We start from the raw sequence: 19,140 nt of genomic DNA on the forward strand, positions 1-19,140 counted from the left end.
GTTGCCCATTAGTTGGTCTCCCTTTCTAGACCATGAACTCTGCGAGGGCAAGAGGCGATCTTGTTTTCTCTTCTGTTCCCACCGCTTAGGACGCCCCTGGCGCATAAGAAGGGTTCGAAATGTTTTGGAAGAAATTGATGAAGGAGAGGAGTGTCCCCCGAGCGGAGGTGCTGGACCCCGCCTCGCCCGCACCACAGCCCCTCCTCTCTGGGGAGCTGCAGCCTGAGGCCCCTCTCTCCCCGCAGCTCAGATTTGGGACTTCGTCGCAGGGAGGCGCGCCCCGCGGCTAGGACCCGCCTCCCGGGGGCCAGAGCGACTCCGCCCGCCCGGGCCGCGTCCCTGCGCGCGGGGCGGCGGCGGCTCCGGGCAGGAGCCGGCGGAGCAGGTGGGGGCGGCGGCCCCGCCTCCGCGTCCCGGCAGCCCCAGAGCCGGCGGCCGGGGAGCGAGCCAGGCGCACCGAGCGCAGCCCGAGCGCAGCGCGGCCGCAGCGGCGCCGCCGGGAGCGCGGTGCTGCGGGACGGAGCCCGGAGCCCGGAGCCCGGAGCCGGGGGCGGCGACGGCGGCGGGGACGTCGGCCGGAGCTCCAGCCCCGTCCGGCCCTCAGCACGGCCAGCGGCAGGTAGCGGCTCCGCGCGCGGGTCCGGGTCCGGGTCCGTGCCCAAGGGTGGGGGACGGGCTGTAGTGGCGGCTGCTCGGGCTGTCCCGGGGCGGACTGGCCCCCGGCGGGGACAGGGGTGCTGCGCGCGTGCCCGTGCCCTGGACCCCCGCACGGGACGGCGTCCGGGCGCTGCGCCGCCCTAGCGCCTGCCGGGCCCGGCCGTAACGGGACCGCGGAGGGACCGAGGTCACTCTGGGGCTGCCCGGACCCGACTGTCCAGCGAGCAGCCCCTGGCGCCAAGGCCGCCCGGGCCTGGTCCTTGGGAAGCTCGCCCTTTTTCCTTTCCCTGCTTCACCCCCAGAACAAAAGGCTGGGGTCTCGCTGAGGAGGGGGCTGTCGCGGGAAGAGCTGGGGCGGAGTAAAGAGCTAGCAAATTGCAGAGCTGGAGGTGGCTTTGGGGATGCAGAAGCAGCCTCCAAATAGGAAGCCAGTCCCGGAGATGTGAAGTGACTTGCCCAAGGTCACACAGCACGGGGCTGGAGCGCAGGTATCGGGACTCCCTCCCAGTGCTCATCTCCAAGCCCCTGAAGGTAGTAGTCTGACTGTGCTCCAGCGACTTAGATGTGGCCACAAATGGGCTGTAAAGTCCTTTGGAGGAGTCGGGGAGAAGGTGGCAGAGTCTGTCCTCCCTCTCACCCAATACACACCGGAGGCGGCGGGGGCAGGGGTGGGATGGGGAGCAGGTTTGCGGGGGAGAGCGCTCGGGATCTCGCCCCGTGGGCGGGCAGGCACTGGCTCGCAGGAACAGTGCCTTCTGAGCGTAGAGTGCCAGCCCCTGGGTGTGCTGCGGCGGGAGCGGGGGCGGCCTGGGGACCGAGTGTGCGCTGCTCCCTGGAAAGAAGTTCTGCAGGGAGAGGCTGGCCGGGGAGAGCTGTTCCCAGCGCGCTGGGACGCACCGGCAGCATCCTTGACGCCGGGGTATTTGGGGACGGGCTGCATTTGGAAGGAAAGTTACTCTGAAGCAGGAAGTGGGCTGTCACTTCGCCTCTCTGAGACTCGGGTCATTGGCTGCAAAACGAGGGCTTTGTTCGGCGTGACCTGTGTGATTTAAAAAGTTCATACGCCTCTCCTCCTTTCCAGAATCTTTTCTCTCTTCAGAGGGAGGATTGGAAGTACATTTCGTGGGATCAGCTGTCGAAGATATCACTGGGACTCCAGTCTTCCCTGAAACTTTTTTTATAGCTTTAGGCAAAGGTAATCATGGCAATCGAGGCTAGAAGAGGAGTTGCCTTTGGGCCTTGAATGAACTGGACAGGGCCTGAGGGAGGCTTAGGGGTGCTGGAAATGCTCCCCACCTTGACCTAAGTAATAGTTACACAGGTGTACATATTTAAAAATTTATGAAGTTATTCCCTTGAAATTTGTGCACTTGACCTATGTAAGTTGTACCTCAATAAAAAAGTAAATAAAACTTTAGTGCTAAAAATCCGCTCACTGTGGTAACACATAGATTAGTACAGTTTTCCAGCCAATGCATTTTAGAGATACATTTAAAAACCACAAAAACCAGATCAGGAGAGGAAAGGACATGGGAGCAAAAGAAAGTTGAGAAATAACTTGAAAGGAAATAAATATACACTGCAGAGGGCTTTACCAAATGACTTTACATGCATCACCTCATATGATTCACGACAGTTCTTTAAGGGAGATGTTGTTATTGTGCCTTTTTAATAGATGAGAAAATAAAAGGTCACAGAGGTTAAATGCTTTACTCAGGGGAACCACGGTTAAAAACCTGGGTACACGGACTTCAAATTCTGTACAGGCAACTATAAACCGGCAGTTTTTGGCCGCCTGAAGGAGGGCAGAGCCATCAGGGTGACAGAGCCTGGAAGGCTGGCTTCCTGCCGTGCCTCCTTTTTGTTCCTTTCCAGGAGTCTCTGTTGTTTTCATATAATTGTGAATCTGAGATTATGTCACAGACTGCAGTTAGCCCGCAGCAGAAGGGATGGAGGAAGTGTGTGTGTCTAAGAACGTACAGTTTTAGGAACAGGAGAAAGCCAGCTGGCCCAGCCTGGCAACACTCTTTTATAGGAGGTTTATTGTTCAGAAACCATATAGTACAGGTCGTGATTTGGCAGTCACTCAAGCACACACACAAAGAATAAATCGTATAACCTAGAAGAGATCTGAGAAACCAAAATGTTCACTAACTAGAGGAGAACATGTAAAATTTTCACCAGGGAGGAACAGTCAGTTTTCTTCCATTCTAGAATTTATAAATATATATTCATTAACACCTAAGTAAAAAAAAAAAACCTACAAAAACAACTTGGCAGAAGGAAGGAAATTTGTTTTCTAGTAAATGTGTTATAAGTATACACTAAATTTGGTGCAGAAATATTTGAAACTTTAGAGTACAGTAACATTACATCTAGAGAGCCAGCTTGAGAAATTTGTCTTAATGTGTGGTCTTCTAGTGATTTTATACTTCTGCCTAAAAATCTGAACTTAGAGAAGTAGAAATATGTTTGTTTTACCAGCCAGTTTCATCTTCGCAGAGTTGAATGTGTGTCTTATTCTTGGAATGATAAAGTTTTGGTTTAAAGAACGTGGGTTAAGTGGGGCAACGAAAGAGGTGTCTCTGGGTGAATGTGCTCAGCCGGGTGCCATGAAGCATGATGAAGCACCACGAAGTTATCTTTAGGTGAGTTTTGCCTTGTCACAGGAGTGTTCCTGCCATCTGGCTGCTGGAATATTTAGAAAGAAATCGTAATGTTTGACTGACTTTGCTGATAGCATGACAAAACAAACTTCCAGAGGGAGCTATTAAATATGAGTTAGGGCTGGTGAGAAAATGATTAATTAATTCTTATTCAGCCACTGTGCAAAACCAAAGAGACATACAGTTCCCAGCTGATGCTGAGCAGGTGCAGGTGAGGCACATGGTGGTTTTCTCACCTGCTTCAGCCAGTGATGCACTTGAAACTCCCCCTTTGCAATTCTAGTTGGGTCTTTCCTTAGACTCTTGAAGCGGGAACCCGACCCGCCTTGCAAGAGGGGAATGGCGTAGGGAACTGCCGTGTTGAAGTGCCAGGGAGATAAAGTGAAGCAGGGCAAATGTGGCAGAAATGTGGGCGGGCATTGTGGGGGCCAGGCATTGTGGGGGCCAGGCATTGTGGAAGGGGATTTTCAGGTACATCTTGAAGGAATATTCATCCTGAGTGGGCGATGTATTCCAGCAAGACATTGTGTCTGAGGTGGTGGCATCCAGAAAAGAGTGCCAGGCCTGCCTAGGGACTGTCAGTTAGCTCCTGGGACTGGCTAGGAGGAGACAGTAACCAGCCTCACGTCTTGAGCTTCTGAGGACGTGTGACCATCCTAGCGGACGTGTGTGGCAGAGCAAGGCACCCAGGCTGCCATCCATGGGGCCTTGAGAGCTGAAGGCTGACACCTACTGAACTCTTAGAGTGCTGGGCTGGGCTAAGAGCTTCTGTGTATGGAATGATCACAACAGCCCTGCAAGGGAGCTGAGTCTTCCTACTCCCGTTATCAGATGGGACACAGAGGCGGGGCTGAACTGCTCTCAGAATGGTCATGTCACGTCCTACTAGGGTCTGCCATCGGCCCACTCCTAACCCTGCGGTGCCTTTCACCTGTCTGATTTTCCGTTATTGCACCTGAGCTCGTGGAGGGCAGGTACTCTGTCCGAGTCATCTCTGTTCCTAGCACCAGCACGTGATGAGTACTGAATGAGTGAATGAATGAATATCTTTATATTCCAAGATCAAAAGTCAATTATTTTTGGATAACCCATCCTTTCGACTTTTACTATGTCATTCCCCTCTGTTGACGTGGATCATCAGGCATGATTGTATGGACAAGATGTGTAATCCTCACCTTTAAAGCCGAAGAATGCTAAGCTTGGCTTGTAAAATCAGAAGATCTCTGCTTCTTTTGGAAATTAAATATTAGTATTTCTTCTTTTGTATAACTTTTGTAATTCAGAATAATGGTTTGAATCTTGTGTTCATCACTTATATGTTGTATGATCTTGGACAAATTACTTAACCTCTCTGTGCCTCAATTTTCTCATCTGTAAAGTGGGCATAATCATAGTACTTATATTTAGGCTAAATAACTTGATATGTTCAGAGCTTAGGACAATACCTTGTTCATAGCAGTGTTCAGTAAATTAGCTATTATTATTTTTATTATTATCTAATTCCTTAAAAAATTGTTTGCCTTAAATGTTCCCTGTTGCATCAAGCATTTGAGGAGTTTACAAAAATAGGTAGTAAAAACATAAAATTAATAGATAATGAAACTGGGGTAAAGAGGACACAGATTAGAAAGCAAGATAAAACCAGAGGTAATTTAGAGAACAAGATTGTACATAGGTGCAGGCAGTTTCTAGCGATGAGGTTACTCTGAGATCTAGCATAGTTTCTGGAGATAGGATTAAAAATTTGTGAGAGCTTCCTAGTAGCCAAAACAAAGAGGAAAACACCAATAGTTACCTGATCCGCAGAGACCATGAGATGAGAGCAGATCAGTTACACTGCTTTTCCTGGTCCTGAACCTGGAATACTTTTCTCCTGGCGGGTCGTCAAAGCAGTCTCTGTTGCCATGGAGATCTAAGTCTTCGATGTGGTGCCTGCCGTGAAGACAATGGAAGTTTTGTGGTAGAAGGCGATCCTAAGTGTGTCCTAGAACTTTATTAACTGCATGTCTGGAGCCATAATCCCAGAGTGGAGCCCAGTCAGAGCTCTCCCGTGAAGGACAAGGACACTGTGGTTCAGGGACGAGCTATTTCCTGAGCTATGTTTATTGAGTGCCTGGGAGAGTAGAAAGAGTCTTCCAAAGATTATAATTCTTGTGAAGATCAGGTGAACATTCCCCCCTTTAAGAACATCCATCTGGCTGAAGCCTTTTAAATGAGTCAGATCAGTTTACCTCATCCAGAAAAAGTTTGAAGGGTGGCATCGTGCTCATATACTCATTAATAGATGAGTTGTGCATTCATGAATTTTCTTAATACTGTTAGTCCCATAATCTCCTTTTAGCTACAGATTTTATCACACTGTTTGGAAAAGGAAAAATCCAATGCTGTGTACTACCTCTTAAGCCCCTTAATGCTTTTGGTACTTCTTGGTAGTAAGAATGAATGATATTTTTTTTTTAAACTGTTTGTTTAGTAATTGAAATAATGGTCTTATCTTTTTAGTCTCACTATATATGTATACATATAGATACATATATATATATATATCCAAATATGATTTGTATCAATTAGGATTGTATTCAGCAGCCAATACAAACAAAACAAAAATAATTCTCACGTCAGAATCTGGCTTAAACAGATACAAATTTGTTTGTCTTGTGGAATATGCAGGAGCTCAAAGAATGAGCCTCTTTCCCTCTTCCTGCTTCATTGTCCTTAGCCTGTAGGACCTTATCCCAAATCTGGTTCCCTCATGGTCACAAGATGGCTGCTGTGTCTCTAGTCTTACATCTGTAGGACAGGCAGGAAGAAAAGGAAGGCATAAATAGCTAAAGAGTGAGGGTCCTTTTAGGGAGGTTTTGCATTTTTATTCAGAAAGTGGTTCCCTCTCCAGCTACTTCCACTTACATCTCATTGGCCAGGATGGTGTCACGGGGTTGCTCAAAATGTAGGAGAGTCTGAGAAATGAAATATTTTTAGCTGAGTAAATTACAACTGCCACCACTCTCTCTGAAATTAGGAGTTCTGCCATGAGGAAGAGGGAATGGTTATTGAGTGGGCAACCAGCAGCATCAGCCACCTGACTTACTTCCATTATTAGCCATGTCCCTGACTTAATTAGAAACTGCGGAAGGTGACTCAGTGATTTAAAATGTTATACTTTTCTAGTTCTTCATACAATTAGCATTAGAGAATGAAACACACCCAACTGCCTTATGTAAAGATTCCTAAATCGCTGCCACCAGCCCTGCTTATTTTCTAAATTTCAGATCTAAATTCCATTTGCCAAAAGCACCTCATATGCTTCAAATTAAACTCACTTCTTCCTGCTCGCGCGCGCGCGCACACACACACACACACACACACACGTGTCTCCTGCCTTCCTTACTTGACACTAGATTGTCTTGGCAAAGAGCCTTGGGGTTATCCTGGACTCTTCCTTCTCCCCATCCCAGACATCCAATCTACTATCCTCCTTGGCTCTATCCCATTGCTGTTATTCCAATTCAAATAAATATCCATCCTCACTCGTGTGGATCCCCAAATGGGTCTACCTATTTGCTATTTCTTCTCTCTGTAATTCATTTTCCACACGTGGCCCCCAGGGTGCTGTTTTTAAAGCACAAGTGTCTAACATCTTTCCTTTCTTTAAAAGCCTGCAGAATAAAGCTCAGACTCCTTGACACCCTGGCTCCGTGGGTGCCATGCTATCTGTGACTGGTTGGCACACACCCCATACATGCCACATGGCAGAGCTTTCTCCTGCCTCCTCACCCCCTTCGATCATGGAAGGCCAGCCTCAGAGGCTTCTTAGGCCTTTTACTCATCTGTGACCCGTGGAAGCAATCAATTGCCTTTTCCTTCGTATTTCTAAAGCACTTTATATTTCTGTTAATATTTTTTATCCTGGATTTTGTTTTGCTTGATATTCATCATGCCGCACCAGGTTTTTAAAAATAGCAGCCTTATTGAGATATAATTCACATACCGTAAAATTCACTGTTGTAAAGTATACAGTTCAGTGGTTTTTTGAGTATTTCACAGAGTCACACAATCGTCACCATCATCTAATCCAGGACCTGTTTATCACCCCAAAAAGAAGCCCATTAGCAGTCACTTCCCATCCCCACCCCTCGCCCTGATAACCATTAACCTACTGTTTATTTCTATGGATTTACGTATTCTGGACATTTCATATAAATGGAATCATATAGTGTGTGGCCTTTGATGGTTTGGGGGATTATCTGTACTGTGGCATTTATCAGTATTTCATTCCTTTTTATTGCTGAATAATATTTCATTGCACGGCCCTGCTTTGTTTTGTTTATCCACTCATAAATTGATGGACATTTGGGCTTTTCTACATTTTGGCTATTATGAGCAATGCCACTATAAACATTCATGTATGAGTTTTTGTGTGGGCATATGTTTTCATTTCCCTTGGCTGGATGCCTCAGACTGGAATTGCTGGGTCTTATGATGACTCTATTTAACATTTTGATGGACTTCCAAACTTTTCCAAAGTGGCTGCAGCGTTTTACATTCCCGCCAGCAATGTATGATGGTTCTGTGCCAGTTTTTAGTGTCTGCCTCGGGTATTGTTTTCATTCTTTCATTTTCAAAGTTTTAAACATCATTTTGTTTTAGCTGTGTTTCTTGTAGAGAAGATACAGCTGGTTTTTTTAAAGCAATTTGAATATCTCTGTCTTTTAGGAAGGGAATTTAATAATCTGCTTACGGTTATTGCGATTACTGATAGACTGGAACTTATTTGGGGCTTTTTATATACTGTATGCTTTATTGTTACCTCTTTTTTACTCCTTTTCTGCCTTTTCTTAGAAAAGTGCCTGGCACATAGTAACTTTCAATACATACATATTATAAGCTATCATTTGTGGATGGGAGCCGTGTATCTATAGATTGATTTATTCATCAAATGTTTATTGATTATCTGCTATTTATGTTGATAGTTTTGCATAGTGCCTAGCATAGTGCCTAACATATAGAAGAAGCTCGGTAAATATTTGCTCCATTGCATTGAATTCACAGAGGCTGTTGTGCTTGTCAGAGGCCAGATGGGGTAGTGGAAAGTGCACAGGCGTGGGGTCAGATATGGTCACTGGAGGTAGATATGGTTTTGTCACATCCCAGCTGTTTGATCTTGGGCCGATTACTTTACCTCTTTGAGCCTTTGTTTCCTCATCTGTGAGATGGGGATAATAACATCTGTTATGCAGAGTTGCTTTAGGGGATAAAAGATAATTATGTAAATAACAGTCAAAATTGCTAGCACGGGGAATGCACTTAGTACGTGAGAACTGTTGTTTCTGTTAGTGAACCATTTAACAAAGCACTCTCCCAGCCGCGTTCGTCAGTATTAAAACATCAACCATGTCAGCCCAGGGAATAAACTTAGAGTAAAAAATGATACCGGCCCCTTTGCTTTGTGTGTGACATAAATTATTACTGCCCTAATGGAGCACAAGACATTTTTTCTCCTCATATGGTAGAACCAAGAAAAAGGACAAAAGGTGTACTTTGTGCTTTGCACAGAAATAGATTCTAAGTCTCCGGTAACCCCTAAGGCTGTTGTTTATTCTAACACTTTTAAACTTTTGAATGAGACATTTTTGTTCAATCATGCTGCTCTCCAGCAAATCAGAGGAAAAATTAAGTCGCCTCAGAAATAGGTAAGATAACTGCCTAACACAAGGCAGGCAAGCAAATATTTTCCCCGAATTTAAAATTAACTTTCTGCACATTTTAACAGCTTTTGCGTGGCTTTTTTTTCTGGTTTTCACCCAAATGTGTAGTCCTAGCGTTTTAGAAATTCACCTGCAGACTTCTGGAAGGAAGGCTAAGGAGGATCTGGATTTGTGACTGGTCTTGTGCCTTCTTGGTGCTCATGGATACCCATGAGAATCCATGGTTCGTGGATGCTCAGTGAGTTTTAGGTGATGGTGTTTGACCTGTAGTCATTTTGACATTATCCACATAAATTACATATGCCTAAGAATGGTGGGCCAGGATACCTGTCTGTAAGATCTAGGGGTAATTATTTTGTGACTGGAGAAAGAAAGCCACCAGTTGTTATTTCAGACCTGTGCACCCCCGCCCAGTGTTCTTTTGTGTTCTCACATTTAATGAATGACAAGGATCGGTTACAGCTGGAACCAACTCACAAATGATTCATACCTACTGGACAGTCATATCTTAAAACTGTTCATTGTGTGTTAACCATGTGTTAGCAGAAGAATTAAACCTTAGGGGTTATGGCTTGGTTTGAGGAGAATTATTTTATTCTTCTCTTGGCTATTTTCCCAGCACACTTGGTCAGTCACCTTTGACACTTGTGGTTGGCTGGAGGGTGATTTCAGCTGTCGTGGAAGTCTGCGTGCAGGGCCATCCCAGGAAGCCCGTGATGGGCTGTCAGCACTGTTCTTTATGGATCCAGCACTTGCTCACTTGGGTCAAATTGTCAGGACAAACTGAGGTTTTTCTTTATTCATTTGTATTTGCCTTTTAGATGTAGAGAGGTCTCCTAATTCAGATAGTGCAGTTTCTTAAAAAATACTTCTTCACAATTATCCCAAGAAGGCAATCTAGAACTTTTTTTTTTTAAATTTTTTTTTTCTGCTTTATCTTCCCAAACCCCCTGTACACAGTTGTATATCTTAGTTGCAGGTCCTTCTAGTTGTGGGATGTGGGACGCCGCTTCCATGTGGCCTGACGAGCAGTGCCATGTCCGTGCCCCGGATCCGAACCCTGGGCCGCCGCAGCGGAGCGCTCGAACTTAACCACTCGGCCACGGAGCCAGCCCCTAGAACTTTTATTTTTTAAATTAATTTTTTGAATAGGTAATAATGCACATGATACATACTTTAAAAAGGGTAAAAATATACAGTGTAAAATAAGTCTTTCTCATACCCCATTCTATGACCACCTATTTATTTTCCATTCTTCCAGAGATATTTCATACATATACACACATAAGCATGTATGTGTATACCTATATTTGTATATGTTATAGGTATAGTTATAGATATGCACATATAACACGAATAAAGGCATACTCATTCTATATACATGTTCAGCTGCTTACTTTTCTCATTTAATAGAACCTGGAGATCATTTCTTATTGGTCCATAGAGGGCTGCCATATTCTTTTTAACAGCTACCTAGTATGCCGTCATAAGGTATGAGCTGTAATTTAATAACCAATGTCCCAGTCCTTGGGTATATAGATTATTTCTAGCGTTTTGCTATTAAAAACAAGGCAGCAATGAATGTCACTACACATCATTTCTCACAAGTGTAAGTGTATCCGTAAGATAAATTACTAGAGTTAGAAAGTGTATTTTAAATTTTTGATACATGTGCCCATTACCCTTTACAGAAAGTTGTGCTAATTTATATTTCTGCCAATAATTATGAGAGTCTGATTCCCTGTACTCTCTCCAACATGCGTTTGACAAACTGCTGATCTTTGCCAGTGTAACTGAAAAACGGCATCTTAGTGTGGTTCTGACTTGCATTGTCTCATTATGAATAAGGTTCAGCATCTTCAAATGTGTATTTTTTACACATTTGTGTTTCTTTCTTTCTTTTATTATTCTTTTTTTGGTGAGGAAGGTTGACCCTGAGCTAACATCTGTTGCCAATTTCCTCTTTTTATTTTTTTCTCCCCAAAGCCCCAGTAGATAGTTGTATGTCCTTCTAGTTCTTCTATGTGGGATGTCACCTCAGCATGGCTTGATGATCGGTGTGTAGGTTGGTGCCCAGGAAACTCTGGTGAAACCGGTGAAACTCTGGGCCGCGGAAGCAGAGCACGTGACCTTAACCACTTGGCCCTGAGGCCGGCCCCTACACGTTGGTATTTCTTTGTCTGTGAACTGTTTGGCCCATTGTCCATTTTTCTATTGGCTTATTGATCTTTCTTATGGGTTTGTAGGAACACCTTATCTAGGAAATAAAGGGAAACAGCTAGTTTACTGTAATTTCCCCTCAGTTTGTAGTATGACTTTTTTGTTTTAATGTCATTTTTCTCCAATTGGTAGTATGACTTTTGACTTTGTTTACTGTGGGTTTTATGTATGTATGTGCTTATTTTTGCAGAAACCTTTTCTTTTATAACTTTTATAGCTTTCTGACTTTGAGAGTATTTTTAAAAATTCTCCTAAATTTTGTTCTGATTCTAGTTTCCTTTTTAAAAAATTAAAATTTTTATCCCTTTGGAATGTATTTTAATGTAAGGTATGAGATCCTTACATGGTTATCTAACTTTTTTTTCCAGATTGCTACCAAGTTTTCTCAATAATTTTTATTTAATAACTCATCTTTTCCCCACTTATATGAAGTATCTTTCTTTCTTTTTTTTTTTTTTATCATAGCCAAATTTTCCAAAAATACTTAGGTCTATTCTGGACTCTCAGTTCCATTTATCTCACTGATTCTCCGTGCACCAATACTGAATTGTTTTAATGAATGTGGCTTTATAAATTTATTTATTATCCAGTGATTTTAGTTTCCTTTAGAATCATCTTGCCTAGTTCTAAAAAACAAACAAGTTGTTTCATTATGATCACGTTAAATTTCTAAATAGTTAGAAAATTAGCATTTGTATGATATTTAGTCTTTCTACCCAAGAATAGAATATAGTTTTCCATGTCTTCACTGTTTCTCAGTAATGTTTTAAAGTTTGTTGTTTTTATTTTTACGTTTTTTTTGGCAAGGGAAGATTTGCTCTAAGCTAACATTTGTTGCCAATCTTCCTCCTTTTTCTTCCTTCCCTCCCACGCTAGCCCCAGTACATAGCCATGTATAGTTGTTAGTTCTTCCATGTGAACCTTAAAGTTTTTTCTATATTTTCATATTTTTTTAAATTTATGCTTAGATATCTCTTTTAAAAGTTGCTATCATAAATGCAATTGTTTCTTCATAATATCTTCTAACAGTTATTGTTTATATACAGGAATACTTTTGGATTTTGTTTATTGATTTTGAAGAGCTACCTTTTAAAATTCTCTTATTGTTTGAAATAACTTTTCCATTGAGTCTCTTAGGTTTTCTATGTATCTTCAAAAAAATGATAATTGAACCTCTTTCTGATTATGATATATTTTATTTCTTTCTCTTATCTAATGGAATTGACTACTACCTCTAGGATAATGATAAATAGTAGGCAATAAGGGGCATTCTTGTCTTGTTCCTGACTTAAATGGAGTGTATTTAGTCTCTCCCCCTTTACCACGATGTATTTTGAGTTATGTTACAAGTATTTGGGGGCAGCTGTAGAGTTGAGCTTATGGTCTTCTTCTTTTGTGCCCCCACTCTGGTGAATTAGATCAGTAGATTTTCCAGATTGAAGCATCCTTGCATTTACACCCCACTCAGTTGATATGTAGTATTTTTAGTGTGGTGCTGAATTGTTTGCTTATTATTTTTTCCTCAACATTCATAAATGAGATCAGTCAGTAGTTTTGTTGTTGTTGTTCTATCTTTCTCTTGTTTGAGTCTGAGTGCAGCATGGTGATATACTGCTCCTTAGAGGCTGGGTAGAATCCAGCTGGGCATCCGTCTGGTCTTCATCCTTCTTGCTGCTGGGTCTTTGACAGCTTTCTCTATTTCTTCTGTTTTAGATGTCTCTTGTGTCTTGGCCAGTTTTTTGTTTTTTTTTTTAATTTTTAGAGGAAGATTTGCCCTAAGCTAACATCTGTTGCCAGTCTTCCTCCTTTTTCCCCAAAGCCCCAGTGCATAGTTGTGTATAGTTTTAAGTTCTTCTGGTTCTTCTATATGAGCCGCTGCCACAGCATGGCTACTGACAGATGAGTGATATGGTTCCACCTGGGAACTGAACTCGGGCCACTGAAGTGGGGCACGCTGAGCTTTAACCACTAGGCCAGCAGGGCTGGCTCTGTCACTTGCTTTTTGACCACAGTGACAGTTTGGCTGGGTATAAACTTTTGAGTCATGCATTATTTCTCTGGGATCTTATGGCTAGTCTCCAAAACTGTATCATTTTTCTTCAGATATCATGTGTCTTTTTAATCTGTAGAATTAAATCTTATTTTTGAAAAGTTTTCTTAAATTATATATTTGAAATTATGTCTTTGAATGTTTATTCTCTTCCATTTATTTATGTCTTTTATCAGAGAAACCAATGATCTTTTTTGTCTGTCTTCCCTATCTATCAGTTTCTCTCTAATCCTTTTAAATTTTTTCCATTTCCATTTCATTTTGGTCGTTTTTCTCAATTCTCAGTGTATTTTCAACAGAACCTGTTTTCTCCGGGCTCCTTCTAGTGGGGTCTTCCTTTTTCTCTTTCTCTTCTGCCACATTATATTTCATCTTCTGTGGTCCTGCTAATCTTCTCAGAGTCCTTATCTCTTTTCTTTGAGTCCTTATTTTAAAAGGATACTTGTTGCACTAAATTCTTTCAGTTAATAATTATATACCTTATCACAGTTCTCATATGCTTCCAGCAGTATTTTTCTGATAAGTGTTCTTCGTCTGTCATCTGTCCTTTGTCCTATTCTTTTCCCCACTTTTTTTGTAGTTTCTTTGTATAGATCTGATACTGGTTCCCTTTTTTATTATTCATCTTAGAATGAGTTGAATTCTTCTTGGACTAACTGTTTGCGGAAGATTTACTTGAGGAGAAGACCAGGGGAGGTTCCAGACCAGCAAGAATCCTCTTTGGCTCTGGCAGGTGCTCATTATGATGGCGAGTGAGAGAGAGAGAGAGGGGGCGATGGGTGGCTTTAAAGCTGCTGGAGATTCACTCTCTCCTTCACCCCACCTTATTTCCAGAGTGCACCTGCTGAAATGGCTTATTGTTGCCACCTTCCCTGCTCCCTGGTGAGTCTAAGGTCCACGCCACTCCCGCACCATCCTACGCACCCTTTTCCATTATTCTAAACAAGTGTTGGTGGATCTTCCTCACGGAGGAGCCAGTGCTTCCCGCTTTGGAGAATGGCACTGTGCAGGCTTTGTCTGAGGTCTGCAGCCACAGGAGTACTCTCTACAACATCTTACCGGTACCCCGTATTTGATCATCCTGAGCCTTGGGCAGTTCTGTCTCATTTATTGAAGTTCAGAGTTACAGAAATCTAGTTTTTACCCCCAAAAATTAGTTTATATTTTTTTGTTGTGTTTTGTTTACTTACCAGATCACTGGTTTAGTGTAAAAGGATATAACTCAGGAGCAGCCGGATGGAAGAGATGCACAGGGCAAAGTATGGGGAAGGGATGCGAGCTTCTGTACCCTCTTTGGGGGCACCACTCTCCCCAAATCTCCATGTGTTCACCAACCCGGAAGCTCGGAGTTTATCTTTCTGAGTTTCCTTTTCCTTATTATTTTGAGATGGTTTCCAAGAAAAGAAAGGAACAGAGATATTTTCATTCCACCATCTGAAAACCAGAAGACCTTCTTGAACTCAACTTTATTTTGAAAAGTGTTTTCTAGTTTAAAAGACGCAAGCTTCCTCTCTGCTGCCCTTTGGGACAAGCATTTCCATTTCCAAGAAGCCGCCATATCCTTGATTAAGAAAATGACATTTCAAAGAACTTTGCTTTTTGGAGAGGATCATATACTATTTTTAATTTCTTTAATATTTATCTCAAAGCAGTATGCATTTGGTTTTCGCACTCATGCAAATTGGGAAAGAAGGAACACTCTTTATCTTTGTATAGATGGAGAAATAGATGGGCATTCAAGACAGAACTAGAGACCAGTTCTCCAAACGATCAAACTATTCCTCTTTGATTACGTGGTTTCCAACAAGCTTTGATTACGTCATTTCTAACAAGCTTTTCTAGTGAGCGCTGTAAGCTTTGAGAACTCAACAGCCAGAATATATTTTATTCCCACACTGATGGTAAGATCTACAGTTGGACAGGAATTTCTCCTGTACATCTCTTCCTTTCTCATTTTAGTTTGTAATATTTTTCTTTAATAATCATTAAGATGATTATTGCATCTGTAGACTCACATAGAACTTACATAATGTGCTGCTGTCAGGGTATGTCTCCATCTTTTGCTTGAGTAGTTGGTGTGATCCCTGCTATATATCTTTTCTATTTCTTCCCCATAGCTACACCAAGGCAATGGTATTTAGCATTACCTTTGCCCTCAGCAAGTCCAAGATACCTAAGATAGTCCCAGCTTTGAACCCTTGAGGAGCCCGTGGTCCAGTGAGGAGAGACACACAGACATGTGAAAAGAAAATTTCACGAGAGCCTAGTACCATAATAAAATTGTGAGCAAAGTACGGTAGGAGCAGTTGGCTCTGCCAGAGGGAGAAGCTGGCACTTGAGTGGGTTTTAAAGGATGAGTAGGAATTTTCCAGGTGGTGAAGGCCATCTCATGCAGCCTAAATAGTGTGGATAAGACAGAGAGATATATAAAGGAAAGATTTGTAAGAAAATGTCACGAGTGTGGTGTGGGTCAAGTACAAGATGCATAGAACGGAGTGGAGGATGAGCTGTAGAACGTGACCCCATAGACAAGAGCCGTCTATGTTACATCGGGGGGTGATGCCCTGTAGTCTGAGGGGTGAGACCTCCAGCCAGTTTAGCAGACTTGGCTGTCAGTGAGCTGTGCGTGCTGCTGTAGGACGGACTCTGCCTGGGGACGCAGATGAGGGGGCTCCTTGCAGCCATAGTTTGAGGTTCTAGCACACAAAGGACTGGAGGTGCTAGCTCTGCTTGGTCTTTCTCTGGCCCAAGCTGAAGCAGTGGGAGTTAGGTGAAAGTACTTAAACTATTCTAAAGTCTCAGAAGTAAAACCTGGAAGGATTTGTCCTGGAGACATGTGCCCTGTGCCACCTCCAGGCTGCGCATTATTTCCTCATTGATTCTCAAACAGCACTTTCAGGAGAACTCGCAATCCGAAGAGAGAAGTTACCCCCTCAGCCTTAGAAAGTGAAAAATACCCTCCTTATCAAATCCAACGTCATAAAATAAATTGAAGAGGTGGGAACTTATTTTGTAAAATAACTCATTATTTTATAACATTGGTTACAGGTTTCCATTGAATAATAAACTCCTTTTTGTGTACTTAGAGCATGCCTCAATTTTCCAAAATTAAAAATGCCATTTCACAGAAGCATAGCTGTTATATAAAAGGAGGCTGGCTTTTGAATGTGTGATTAATATCATGTATTTTTAATAAGCCTGGTTCTTCTTTTAACTAATTCAAAGGCATAAAAAAAAAAAGATAGGAAATCAATATTTTCTCCTTTCACCTTTGGGAACCACACATGATTTTTATGGCATTTAGCCATAATTTCAACACCTGAGTCAATGATAAGTATTATCAATATCTCCATTTTTCCTTTTGTCAAATACTGTTCAGATATTATTGTGAATTCAGTGAGTGATCTGGGAACAAATTTTTGTTTCAATAAGAGTCTTATAAAAGGAAACCAATTTGTGAGTTCATTGTGGCTGTCACTTACTAGCTTTCATATGAGATTGTGATTAAAGTGTGTCTTCATTTTAGAACTCACATGCGCAAGTCTGCCTTCATCTTTTAGGCGTTTCAGCAGATAATTCACTGTAACATCCGGTTGGGGCTGAACAGGTTCAGCCTCAGGAGCTGCTGTCGGGGCTGGAGTTCCTCAGGTGTCAGAAATCCTTCATGTCACCTCTGTGAGAGGTGACTGGGCACTCGGCTTGGTTTCTCTTTGAATTTTGTGCGTCAATTCCAGTTCTAAGACCAGTATGCCATTTTCATGAACCCAGCTTGCTGAAATTAAATGAGTCTACAGAAAAGGACTTTTCAGTAAAGGACACAACTTCCGACTCTGTGGGGCAGAGAGTTTTACCATCCTCTAGAACAGAGCTTTTCAAACTCTAGCGGGCACAGAAATCACTTCTTGATAAGATACTCCCCAGATTCTGACTCAGTCGGTCTGGAGTGGAGACTCTGCCTTTCTCCCATGCTTCCACATTCTAGAGCTACTCCAAGTGTGGTCCCCAGACCAGCAGTGTTGGCCTCACTCGGGAGTGTGTTAGAAATGCAGAGTCTCAGGCCCCACTCAGACCTGCTGAATCAGAATCTACATTTTGACAGGAGACTGATTCATCCTCCGTGAAAGTTTGGGAAGCGTTGCTCTAGGTCACCATTCCCCAAAGCACAAAGGTTTAGGAATCACTAGGAAAACCTGAAATGAGTTTAGATGGTACATCGATGAACATTTTTATTTTAAAAATTATTGTGTTTATTTTTATGATTACCTTCTATTTATGGCAAATGATATTAGTTTTCCATTTACAGTAATAATTTAAAGTATCTTTTATTAAATAAACTTATATAACTAAAAGTAAGTTCAGGTGGCATGTGGATGTGACAAAAATTATGAAAGTCATATGTTTACAAGTGACTTAAGTTAACATGGTGCTTAAGAGTGTGGACTCTGGAGCCAGACACCCCAGGTTTGCATGCTACCTCCTCCATTAATTCACTGTGTGACTTTGGGTAAGTTTCTTAACCTCTCTGTGCCTCTCTTTGCTCGTTTGAAGAAAGGAGATGATAATGGTATCTATCCAGTGGGGGTGTTGTGGGGCTTAAATGGGTAATATATGAAAAGCTCTAAAAACAGTGCCTGACACACATTAAGGGCTGTGTCAAAGCTCAATTTGTTTTTCTATCATCTAGAATATGAATGTTAAAGGATCTTTTATGCTGTGCTCTTTATTTCCTCCTACCCTGTCTCGGCTTCCCTGCTTACTCAGGCCAACATGCCCCATCTCCCCAAAAAGGCTACATATTTCCAGGACTTTTATACCATTGAGGAGAGTGAGAGTAGAATCTTCCGTGTGGCCTGTCAGAGGACAGCCGTAACAGAGAGAGGTGGTGTGCGGGGCATGAGATCTTACAAGTGGAAAGTCCCGGGAGAGAGCTATGCCCAAAGAATTCACTCATTAAACTATGAGGATGGGGCCGGCCTGGTGGCCAAGTGGTCAAGTTCGCATCGTCCACTTCGGGAGCCCAGGGTTCGCTGGTTCAGATAGTAGTCTTGGATCTATGCACCACTCATCAGGCCATACTGTGGCAGCATCCAACACAGAAGAACTAGAATGACCTACAACTGGGATATACAACTATGATACTGTGGCTTTAGGGAGAAAAAAAAAAGAGGAAGATTGGCAACAGATGTTAGCTCAGGGCCAATCTTCCTCACCAAAAAAAAAAAAAAAAAAAAAAGAAAGAACCAAAATACAAGGGTTAAAACTTTGAAAAAAAAAAAGCAGTGAGGAAGTGACCACTCGTAAATCATTTTCACCATCACCTGAAGAGAAGGTTTTTTAAAAAAAAAAGTCCCTTTATTATTTTCCTTGTAGTTTTGGCAACTTTACCACGTGTTTTTTGAGAACATTTTTATGTGTGCCTTGAATGCTTATCGGCTTGTGGTTTGTGATTTCCTGGCTGCAGGGCACCTTTGATAAACAAATGACTGATCTGTCAGGTGGCAGGACCCTGCCGGGACCATAATGTGAGAAATGGTTGCCTCCTGGGGCTCATGCACCTTTATTTTATTAGTTCAGAGGTGAGAAATCTCTGCTCTCCCCCCACCCCACTCCAGAGCCAAATAAGCGAGAGACTCAATGGGACAGCATCAAAGCATAAAAAGTTATGAGTGCAGAGACCCTTGTTTTCAGGTTCCTATTGAAAGGTATTTTTAGAACCAGCCAAAGATGCTTTTGCCAAATAGCAGCAGTAATCCTTCTTGCTTATATTTTTAAAATAGGCCCGTTTTCTATTTGTGAACAGCTGTAATGTGTCAAACTCTTGGGGGAAAAAAAGTGAGTATGA

General features: G+C 42.6%; 1 protein-coding gene across 2 annotated transcripts in view; it reads left to right on the top strand.

Annotated features, from left to right (window-relative positions):
• Positions 1 to 453: 453 nt before the first annotated feature.
• The window catches only part of WIPF3 (WAS/WASL interacting protein family member 3), a 90,010-nt gene continuing 71,323 nt past the window's right edge, over positions 454 to 19,140 (top strand). The window contains exons 1-2 of one of the 2 annotated variants that reach the window (XM_070616126.1): positions 480 to 619; positions 1,739 to 1,852. The gene's annotated coding sequence lies outside the window, so the exon portion shown is untranslated. Of the gene's footprint in view, positions 620 to 1,738; positions 1,853 to 19,140 lie in introns of both variants that reach the window. The other variant, XM_070616125.1, reaches the window with a different exon arrangement.

This window comes from Equus przewalskii, chromosome 4 (genome assembly GCF_037783145.1).
Source record: "Equus przewalskii isolate Varuska chromosome 4, EquPr2, whole genome shotgun sequence".
In the NCBI taxonomy this organism is placed as follows: Eukaryota; Metazoa; Chordata; class Mammalia; order Perissodactyla; family Equidae; genus Equus; species Equus przewalskii.